This window comes from Ascaphus truei, chromosome 15, assembly GCF_040206685.1.
Source record: "Ascaphus truei isolate aAscTru1 chromosome 15, aAscTru1.hap1, whole genome shotgun sequence".
NCBI lineage: Eukaryota > Metazoa > Chordata > Amphibia > Anura > Ascaphidae > Ascaphus > Ascaphus truei.
This window is the reverse complement of record NC_134497.1, coordinates 43,880,307-43,889,777: the sequence shown is the minus strand read 5'-3', so window position 1 is coordinate 43,889,777 and position 9,471 is coordinate 43,880,307. Positions and strand designations below refer to the sequence as shown.

Sequence of the window (9,471 nt, the reverse complement as noted above, 5' to 3'; positions counted from 1 at the left end):
CAAAATCACATGAAAAAAAAACCTTTATTTAACGGTATACAATGTAAATACAAAAATGTCTAAGGCCGCGCATATAGTGCCCGCGACGTCACCCGTCGCCGCTACCGAAAGTTGTATTTCACTTTGCGGCAGCGGCGTGGGCGACCAGGCCATTGATTGGTTCAGGGGCTGTCACGAGACGACAACCCCTAAAAAAATCAAATATTGCCGGCTTCAAAAAATCGCGTTGCCACGTCACGCTTACTATAAGCGTACGCGGCGGCGGCGGCGACAATGCATTTGTTTTCGGGCGATGTCGTGTGGCCGGCACTATAAGCGCAGCCTAAATACTTACATACTTCAACAGCTCGCTCTTGCAAAATTAGGCTGCGTCCACGCTGTCGCTGAGGGCGGTGACATCACCAACTCTCCAAGCATGAGCGCAGGGTGTCCTGCATAGTTTTGCAAGCACGAGCGGGGAAGTGTTTACACTTTTTTTATTATTATTTCTGTACATTCATAGTATGATATAGTGGCAGCGACCCTTTCACTTGCAGAGGATCGCAGCGAAGCAGGTTGCCAGCGGAGGAGAGCAGGAACACAGCGCTATTGCAGGGCAGACACGCGAAGGAGGGGCGTTTGACAGCGCTGGGGCCTGCTCCTCCCCCGTACCTCTGAATCACATGGCCCCCATCTGCACTATTCTGTTTGGCCGCCCGCGCACATCTTCGGCCGCCCGCGCGCGCACATCTTTTTTGCCAGCGCACCCAGGTTTTGCTGCACGCGCCCCGCCTAAATAATCTTGCGCCCGGGGCGTCCCCCCCTCAGTTTGTGCACCGCTGCATTCAATCACAACACCCACACACAATCACAACACACACAGACAGACAACCAACAGGAACAGCACACACACACACACACACACACTGCAGTCCATATATATATACACACACACACATATATATATATACATATACACACACACACACACAGTCACAACCAACACACACAACACTCAATCACAACACCCACACACACAATCACAACACACACATACAGACAACCAACAGGCACAGCACACACACAATCACAACACACACAGTCACAACCAACACTCACATAATCACAACCAACACACACAACACTCAATATCACAACACACACAGACAGACAACCAACAGGCACAGCACACACACACACACAACACACACTGCAGTCCATATATATATACACACACACACATATATATATATACATATACACACACACACACACAGTCACAACCAACACACACAACACTCAATCACAACACCCACACACACAATCACAACACACACATACAGACAACCAACAGGCACAGCACACACACAACACACACTGCAGTCCATATACACACACACACATATATATATATATATGCACACACACACAGTGGGTGGAGGGAGTAACTAAACCTGCTCCGGTCCCCCCCCCATGTGCTGGTGAAAACAGGCGGGTAACAGACAGGAGGAGGAGGGCTTGTCTGTGTGCAGGGAAGGCCCCGCAGCAAGGCCCCGCTCCTCTGCAAGACAGAGCATAGAAGCAGCAGCACGGAGCTTCTGGCCGCCCGTGCACAGCTCTGCCCGCCCCCAGGTTTCCCCGCACGCAGCCTGCGCCCCCCTACATAATCTTGCGTCCCCCCAAGGGGGCGCGCCCCCCAGTTTGTGCACCGCTGGTCTAAGGGCTCGTCCAGGGGGGGTAGAGGCGCGCTGGCGCTCCAGCGCTGCACCCTGCGCGGCCATACTTTTCCTGGCCGGCTAGGTGCGCGCGCGGCCTCTACGTCACGGAGCTGGTTCGCCCTCATTGTGCGAACCGCTCACGTGACGCGCTTGCGAGCGCCAAATTCAAATTTGCTCGCTCGGCAAGCGGCCGAGCGCTGAGCAGGCGCGCCCGTCCGCTCACGCAGGACACGTGCATTGTCGCAACGTGTCTACCGTGAGCGTGCGCGCCTGCTCAGAGCCACCCTGGACGAGCCCTAAGGCTGCCACACAGCCTTTGCCCGCGCAGAGGTGTGCGAAGGCTGTGACATCACCCGCGTGAAGTGGATGCGTTTTCTGTCCATGGTGGACGCGCCGTGGGCATCATGGAGCTGGTTCGCCCTCATTGGTCGAACCGCTCACGTCACCTGCCTGTCGTGCCAAGAAATCTGCTTGCGCCTGCACGGTCTATGGGCGCAATCAATGCCTTTAGACCTGCCCTAATGAGGTAACAATGTCGGTTTGGGCTTCAATAAGAAAACTAAAAAAGGGGAACCAGCCACTGTAAGAAAAGTGTAACATTATGCTCAAGTGCAGGGTCATGAACATATATAATCAAATACAGAAATGCTGTGTAAGGCCCGGGACATAGTGCACTCAGCGTCGCTGAGCCAGGCTGAGCCGCACTGAACAGATGCACAAAGCCCCTGCATCTGTAATCAGTGCGGCTATAGTTTCTCCCTCCGCATGCTTGCTGATGCGTGCGGAGGCTGAGAAACTTCCCCAAGACAGGCAAGTTTGAAATGTGCTGCTCGGGGAAGCGGCGGAGCGGTCACGTGACCGCTCCCATCCAATGGGTCTGCAGCCGGTCCGGCATTGTAACTACCAGACAAGACAGAGGCAGCACAGAGGTGTGTGTGTATGTGTATGTATGTATGTGTGTGTGTACGTCTGTGTTATGTGTGTATGTGTGTGTGTGTATATGTATATGTGTGTGTATATGTGTATGTGTGTGTGTGTGTATGTGTATGTGTGTGTGTGTGTGTGCACATGTGTATGTATGTATGTGTGTGTGTGTGTGTATGTCTGTGTGTATGTGTGTGTGTGTGTGTGTGTGTGTGTGTGTGTGTGTGTGTGTGTGTGTGTGTGTGTGCGCGCGTGCGCGCGTGTGAATATATTTATCAAAGTTACACAATGTTAATAAATAATTTATTCTCACAACATGTCTTTTTTTTTAATTTTTAAAATATTATATAATACACACACACACACACACACACACACACACGTTCCCCAGTGACACACAAACACACAGACCACTTCAAAGTGACACACACACACACACTGACAGCTACCAAGTGACACACACACACACACAGTGATACCCGCCTCCCAAGCGCACTTGCTGTCTCCTCTGCAAGGACAGCAAAAAGCTCCTGGTAGAGCGAGCGGCAGCAAGCAAGAGCGAGCAGCAGCACCTAAATGCTTACTATGTCCCAGGCCTAAAGCTTAAAAGGAGTCAGTATGAGAAGGTATCATGCCAAGCACACCTCTGAGGAAGGCAGCGTGACCTTGATGTCTCTGATTTAGAGAAGGAGGGCATCATACTAATTAAAGCAGGAGAATAAAAGGTGAGAGCGCACATGAAGTCCTAAGCTTTGTCCATAGTGAAAGCGAGCATGAGCGCTACAGCGCTACTTGCCTCGCACAAGCTTTTCTCTCCTGCGACATGTGGACTGTAGGTTTTTGGAAAGCGAGCAAGGAGGTGGGCGCGGTCATGACGTGGGGGGCGTCAAGGAAGTGTCATGCATGAGAACACGCCTTTAGCAAATAATAAAATGTATAATGCCATGCAATATAAGTATTCTGCAAATATATATATATATATATATATATATATATATATATATATATATATATATATATATACACACACTTAAGTTATGGTGGGTAAAAAAAAGTGGCAAAAACCCTCCACAGCAAAGCATATAGCAAATGGAAAAATTACTGTATGCTCATTCACATGTCTTAGACAGGTCTGCAACCCCGCCTTTCACCATTATCACCCACCACACAGCACTTCCACTGCAGCAAGGGATTCTGGGAAATGACATGCAAATGAGCACACAGTGCCACTTTTGCTTAAAAACCATTAACATGGTTCCCTATAGGCTTAAGCTTGCTGCATGGTCACAGCTTTGAGCACAGCCAGGGTTAAGATGCATAGCCAGCAAACCCACCCACAGACAGACTGTTTCGACCTTAATGTACATAGACAGAGGATGAGACACGCACTCAATATCAAGGGTAATAGAGGGGGGGTACTTAGCTGCCGATGCGCTGGTCCTGGGGAGCTCCTGTAGTCCCAAATGTTCCAGTACAAAGAAGAAGAAGCAGGCACACGGTCTTACTCAAAAGGAGGTTTAATATGCCATAAAGTCCAACGTTTTGGCAGTCTAATACTGCCTCTCTCAAGGTGATGAGAAAGGCAGTATTAGACTGCCGAAACGTTGGACTTTATGGCATATTAAACCTCCTTTTGAGTAAGACCATGTGCCTGCTTCTTCGACCTTAATGTACCCCACACTGATGAGACCCATTAAAGTTGAAACAGTCTGTCTGTGGGTGGGTTTGCTGGCTATGCATCTTAACCCTGGCTGTGCTCAAAAGCTGTGACCATGCAGCAAGCTTAAGCCTATAGGAAACCATGTTAATGGTTTTTAAGCAAAAGGTGGCACTGTGTGCTCATTTGCATGTAATTTCCCAGAATCCCTTGCTGCAGTGGACGTGCTGTGTGATAATGGTGAAAGGCGGGGTTGCAGACCTGTCTAAGACATGCAAATGAGCACACAGTAATATTTCCATTTGATATATATATATACACATATACAGTGGTGTGAAAAAGAGAGTACACTCTCTTTGAATTCTATTGTTTACATATCAGGACATAACAATCGTCTGTTCCTTAGTAGGTCTTAAAATTAGGTAACCTCAGATTAACAACAACACATGACATATTACACTGTGTCATGATTTATTTCACAAAAATAAAGTCAAAATGGAGAAGTCATGTGGGAAAAACTAAGTATACCTTATGATTCAATAGCTTGTAGAACCACCTTTAGCAGCAATAACTTGAAGTAATCATTTTCTATATGACTTTATCAGTCTCTCACATCGTTGTGGAGGAATTTTGGCCCACTCTTCTTTACAAAGTTGCTTCAGTTCATTGAGGTTTGTGGGAATTTGTTTATGCACAGCTGTCTTAAGGTCCAGCCACAGCATTTCAATCGGATTGAGGTCTGGACTTTGACTGGGCCATTGCAACAACTTGATCCTTTTCTTTTTCAGCCATTCTGTTGTAGATTTGCTGGTGTGCTTGGGATCATTGTCCTGTTGCATGACCCAATTTCCGCCAAGCTTTAGCTGTCGGACAGATGGCCTCACATTTGACTCTAGAATACTTTGGTATACAGAGGAGTTCATGGTCAACTTAATGACTGCTAGGTTCCCAGGTCCTGTGGCTGCAAAACAAGCCCAAATTATCACCCCTCCACCACTGTGCTTGACAGTTGGTATGAGGGGTTTGGGCTGATATGCTGTGTTTGGTTTTCGCCAAATGTGGCGCTGTGCATTATGGCCAAACATCTCCATTTTGGTCTCGTCTGTCCAAAGGACATTGTTCGAGAAGTCTTGTGGTTCTTTTTAGAGAGAAGAGGCTTTCTCCTGGCAACCCTTCCAAACAAACCATAATTGTTCAGTCTTTTTCTAATTGTACTGTCATGAACGTTAACATTTAACATGCTAACTGAGGCCTGTAAAGTCTGAGATGTAACTCTTGGGTATTTTTCAATTTCTCTGAGCATTGCACGGTCTGACCTTGGGATGAATTTGCTGGGATGTCCACTCCTGGGAAGATTGGCAACTGTCTTGAATGTTTTCCACTTTTGAATAATCTTTCTCACTGTAGAATGATGGACTTTAAATTGTTTGGAAATGGCCTAATACCCCTTCCCAGATTGATGGGCAGCAACAATTGCTTTGCTAAGATCATTGCCGATGTCTTTCCTCCTTGGCATTGTGTTAACACACAACTGAATGCTCCAGACCAACAAACTGCTAAAACTTTGGCTTTTATAGAGATGGTCACCCTGGCTGATGATCAATTAATCAAGGGCATTTGATTAGCAGCACCTGTCTGCTACTTAGCATCTTAATTCCTATGGAAGCAGAAAGGGTGTACTTAGTTTTTCACACATAGCTTTTCCATTTTGTCTTTATTTTTGTTAAATAAATCATGACACGGTGTAATATGTCATGTATTATTGTTCATCTGAGGTTGTATTTACCTAATTTTTAGACCTGCTAAGGATCAGATTATTGTTATTATGACCTGATATGTAAAACCATAGAATTCAAAGAGGGTGTACTTTCTTTTTCACACCACTGTACATATATATACATATATATACATATACATATAAAAACAAAAAAACAAACAGAAGCGCAAGCTCCATAGCATGTAACTGTTTAAACAATAGAGTACATTTATTAAAAAACTGCAGCCCATTAACAATAGCCAGGCAAAAGCTCAAAGAGACCCAAATGGAGAATGTTGAAAAAGCCCTTAAATGGACTAATCAACATTATTATGATAAGGGCAACAAGGCGGATAAGCTCCTGGCCAGCAGATTGCGTGGAATACAAAAAAGGTCCCAAATCACAGCGATAAAGAATAGATCTGGCGAAATACAATATAACGATAAAAAAATAGCGGCGGAGTTCACAAAGTACTATACAGATCTGTATAACCTGCGATCCAAAACTGGTCGTGTAGATAAAAAAAAAGCTTCAGAAGCGATCAAAACTTACTTAGACAAATGCCAACTCCCCACCTTGACTGATGAGGAAAATGAGATCCTCAACGCGGAGATCACGAAAGAAGAATTAGAAGAAGCGGTAAAAGCATTAAAGATCTCCAAGTCACCTGGCCCTGATGGCTTCACTAACGTCTACTACAAGCGATTCCTGCCCATATTATCCACGCATCTACTAAAAATGTTCAATCATTTTATGGAAGGAAATGCGATCCCCACTTCCATGTCCCTGGCCAACCTAGCTATAATTCATAAGGAAGGCAGAGACCCGATGCAATGCGGAAGCTATCGTCCAATCTCCCTACTTAACAACGACCTCAAATTATATAGCAAAATTCTAGCCAACAGATTGAACCCCATACTGCCGAGGCTGATTAACATTGACCAAGTCGGATTCATATCAGGCCGACAGGCTTCAGACAATACGCGGAAAATAATCAACATTATTGAGCATATCCACCTAACAGGTACCAAAGCAATACTACTCAGCCTAGACGCAGAGAAGGCGTTCGATAGGATAGACTGGCTATTTTTAGACCATACTATGCGCAAATTTGGCTTCCGAGACGCATATTTAGAAGGGGTCCGCAGACTCTACCAAGATCCATCCGCGACGGTTAAACTACCGGGTGGTGACGCCCAGAGCTTTGGCATCCAAAATGGCACAAGACAGGGGTGCCCCCTGTCCCCCCTCCTCTTCGCGCTAACAATAGAGCCATTAGCAGCAACGATTAGAAATAACATAGATATTCAAGGGATAAAAATTGGACGTTCCCACTATAAAATCTCCCTGTTCGCGGATGATATAATTTTAACACTCTCGAGACCCCAGATTTCCCTCCCGAATTTACAAAAAGAGCTTTCAGACTTCGGAGCGATATCGGGTTATAAAATTAACAACGATAAATCCGAAGCACTGAATCTCACCCTGCAAGAGCCAGAGATGAAACTTCTCAAACTAAATTTTAACTATAGATGGTGCTCCTCCTATATCAAATATTTGGGAGTAAAGATATCGAAGAACTACCATTCCCTCTACCAACACAACTACCCCGCCCTCTTACACAAAATAAAATCCGACCTCGATAAATGGGGTTCGTATCAAATTTCATGGATCGGGAGGATGATCTCGGTGAAAATGAACATCCTCCCCAGGTTATTATATTACTTCCAGACACTCCCGATCCACATCCCTGGCACTGAATTAAAAAACATCCAGAAGCAAATTTTCCACTTTATCTGGCAGGGGAAAAAACCAAGAGTCCCACGTACGGTCCTGTTGGCTTCGAGGAGGAGGGGGGGCCTTGGGGTCCCCGACATTACGCGGTACTACCAAGCCGCCCAACTAAGACAGGTAGTAGTGTGGAATGCGGATCCCGGCCAATATTGCTGGCTAGATATAGAGATGCAATACGCCGGCACGCCTTCCCTGCCGACATGCCTTTGGTCACTGAACAAGGAGGATTTGCAGAAAAATAAATTCCAATTAGGACCAACGAGGCTCACATGGGAGATATGGACGAAATGCAAATTAAAATTTAAGCTCACAACCGCCAAATCTCAACTTATACCAATCACTCAAAATCCAAAATTCCCACCAGGTTGCGAGCCCAGACAATTTGATCAATTTACAACCAAAAACATTCGGACGATTGCTGACCTCCTGAGCCTTGGAGAGTTCCTGAGCTTTCAAAGGCTACGAAGCAAATACGAAATAAGAGGACTAAATGTCTTCAAATATCTCCAAGTTCGGCACTACGCACAATCAATTTCCCCAACGTTGGAATTTCCCCCTCTCACAAGATTCGAAAGATTATGCAAAGAGACAGCACACCAAAAAGGTCTCATAACGCAAATATACTCAGAACTAGAACGAGCAACTGATGCTCCGGTTCATGACTACATGCTCCATTGGGCAGCAGAATTGGGCACAGTTATAGACCAAGAGGACTGGGAAAGTATTTGGGAAGCAGCCTCAGGAACCTCCATATGTACCACAATCAAAGAAAATGTTTATAAAATAATGTTCCGCTGGTATCTTACCCCAGTTAGACTAAATCAAATCTACCCTCTGGCCTCCGATCTATGCTGGAGAGGCTGCGGACAAAAGGGAGACATGGCCCATATATGGTGGTCATGTCCAGAAATTCAGAAATACTGGGAAACTATACAAACTCTAATCACGGAGGTCACAGACCTCACAATACCCATTGATCCGTTGACCTACTTGCTGGCCAGGCCAATCGAGCACATTGACCGCCCAACAAGTAAATTGATCTCCTTCATTCTCACGGCGGCTAGATGTGCGGTGGCCGCCTCGTGGAAGAAAGTGTCTCCCCCCCCTAAGCAAACGGTCAAAAAAAGGCTACAAGAAGTCATGCTAATGGAAAGGCTATCAGCCTTCCTCAAAAGGAAGACGGAGCCGTTCTATACAATATGGGATCCGTGGATAACCCACATGCGGGACTAAAAAAGATCGCCCTGTACCACAAAATAGGGAATACATAGCGGACTCCCACGTAAGACTAACAATTGCTACTCCACGCTATAGAAAACAACGATGATGGATGGGCAACGCGCAATGGACCAAGGGGGAAGGATCTCCCTCCCCCCCACCCCTCAGCCCTACCCCCCCCCTTTCTCTCTCCTTTCCCCCCCCATTCCCCACATTCTGTTTCCACCCTCACGCCAACCCTACCGACCCATGTTTGAAGGTCGGGGGCGCGTTGAGCCTTTCCTTCTCCCTGTCTTTAAAAAAAACAAAGAAAACCTGTATTAGGCAACTTGATGTCTATTGTGTGTACAACGTATTATGAACAATGCCTAATAAAAAAACTTTGGGAAAAAAAAAAAAAACTGCAGCCCAAAGGAAATGCACT

At 46.1% G+C, this 9,471-nt stretch overlaps 1 protein-coding gene across 3 annotated transcripts in view; it reads right to left on the bottom strand.

Moving 5' to 3' along the window:
- The window catches only part of LOC142466885 (uncharacterized), a 52,032-nt gene that overhangs the window by 26,955 nt on the left and 15,606 nt on the right, over positions 1–9,471 (bottom strand). The window lies entirely within an intron of this gene.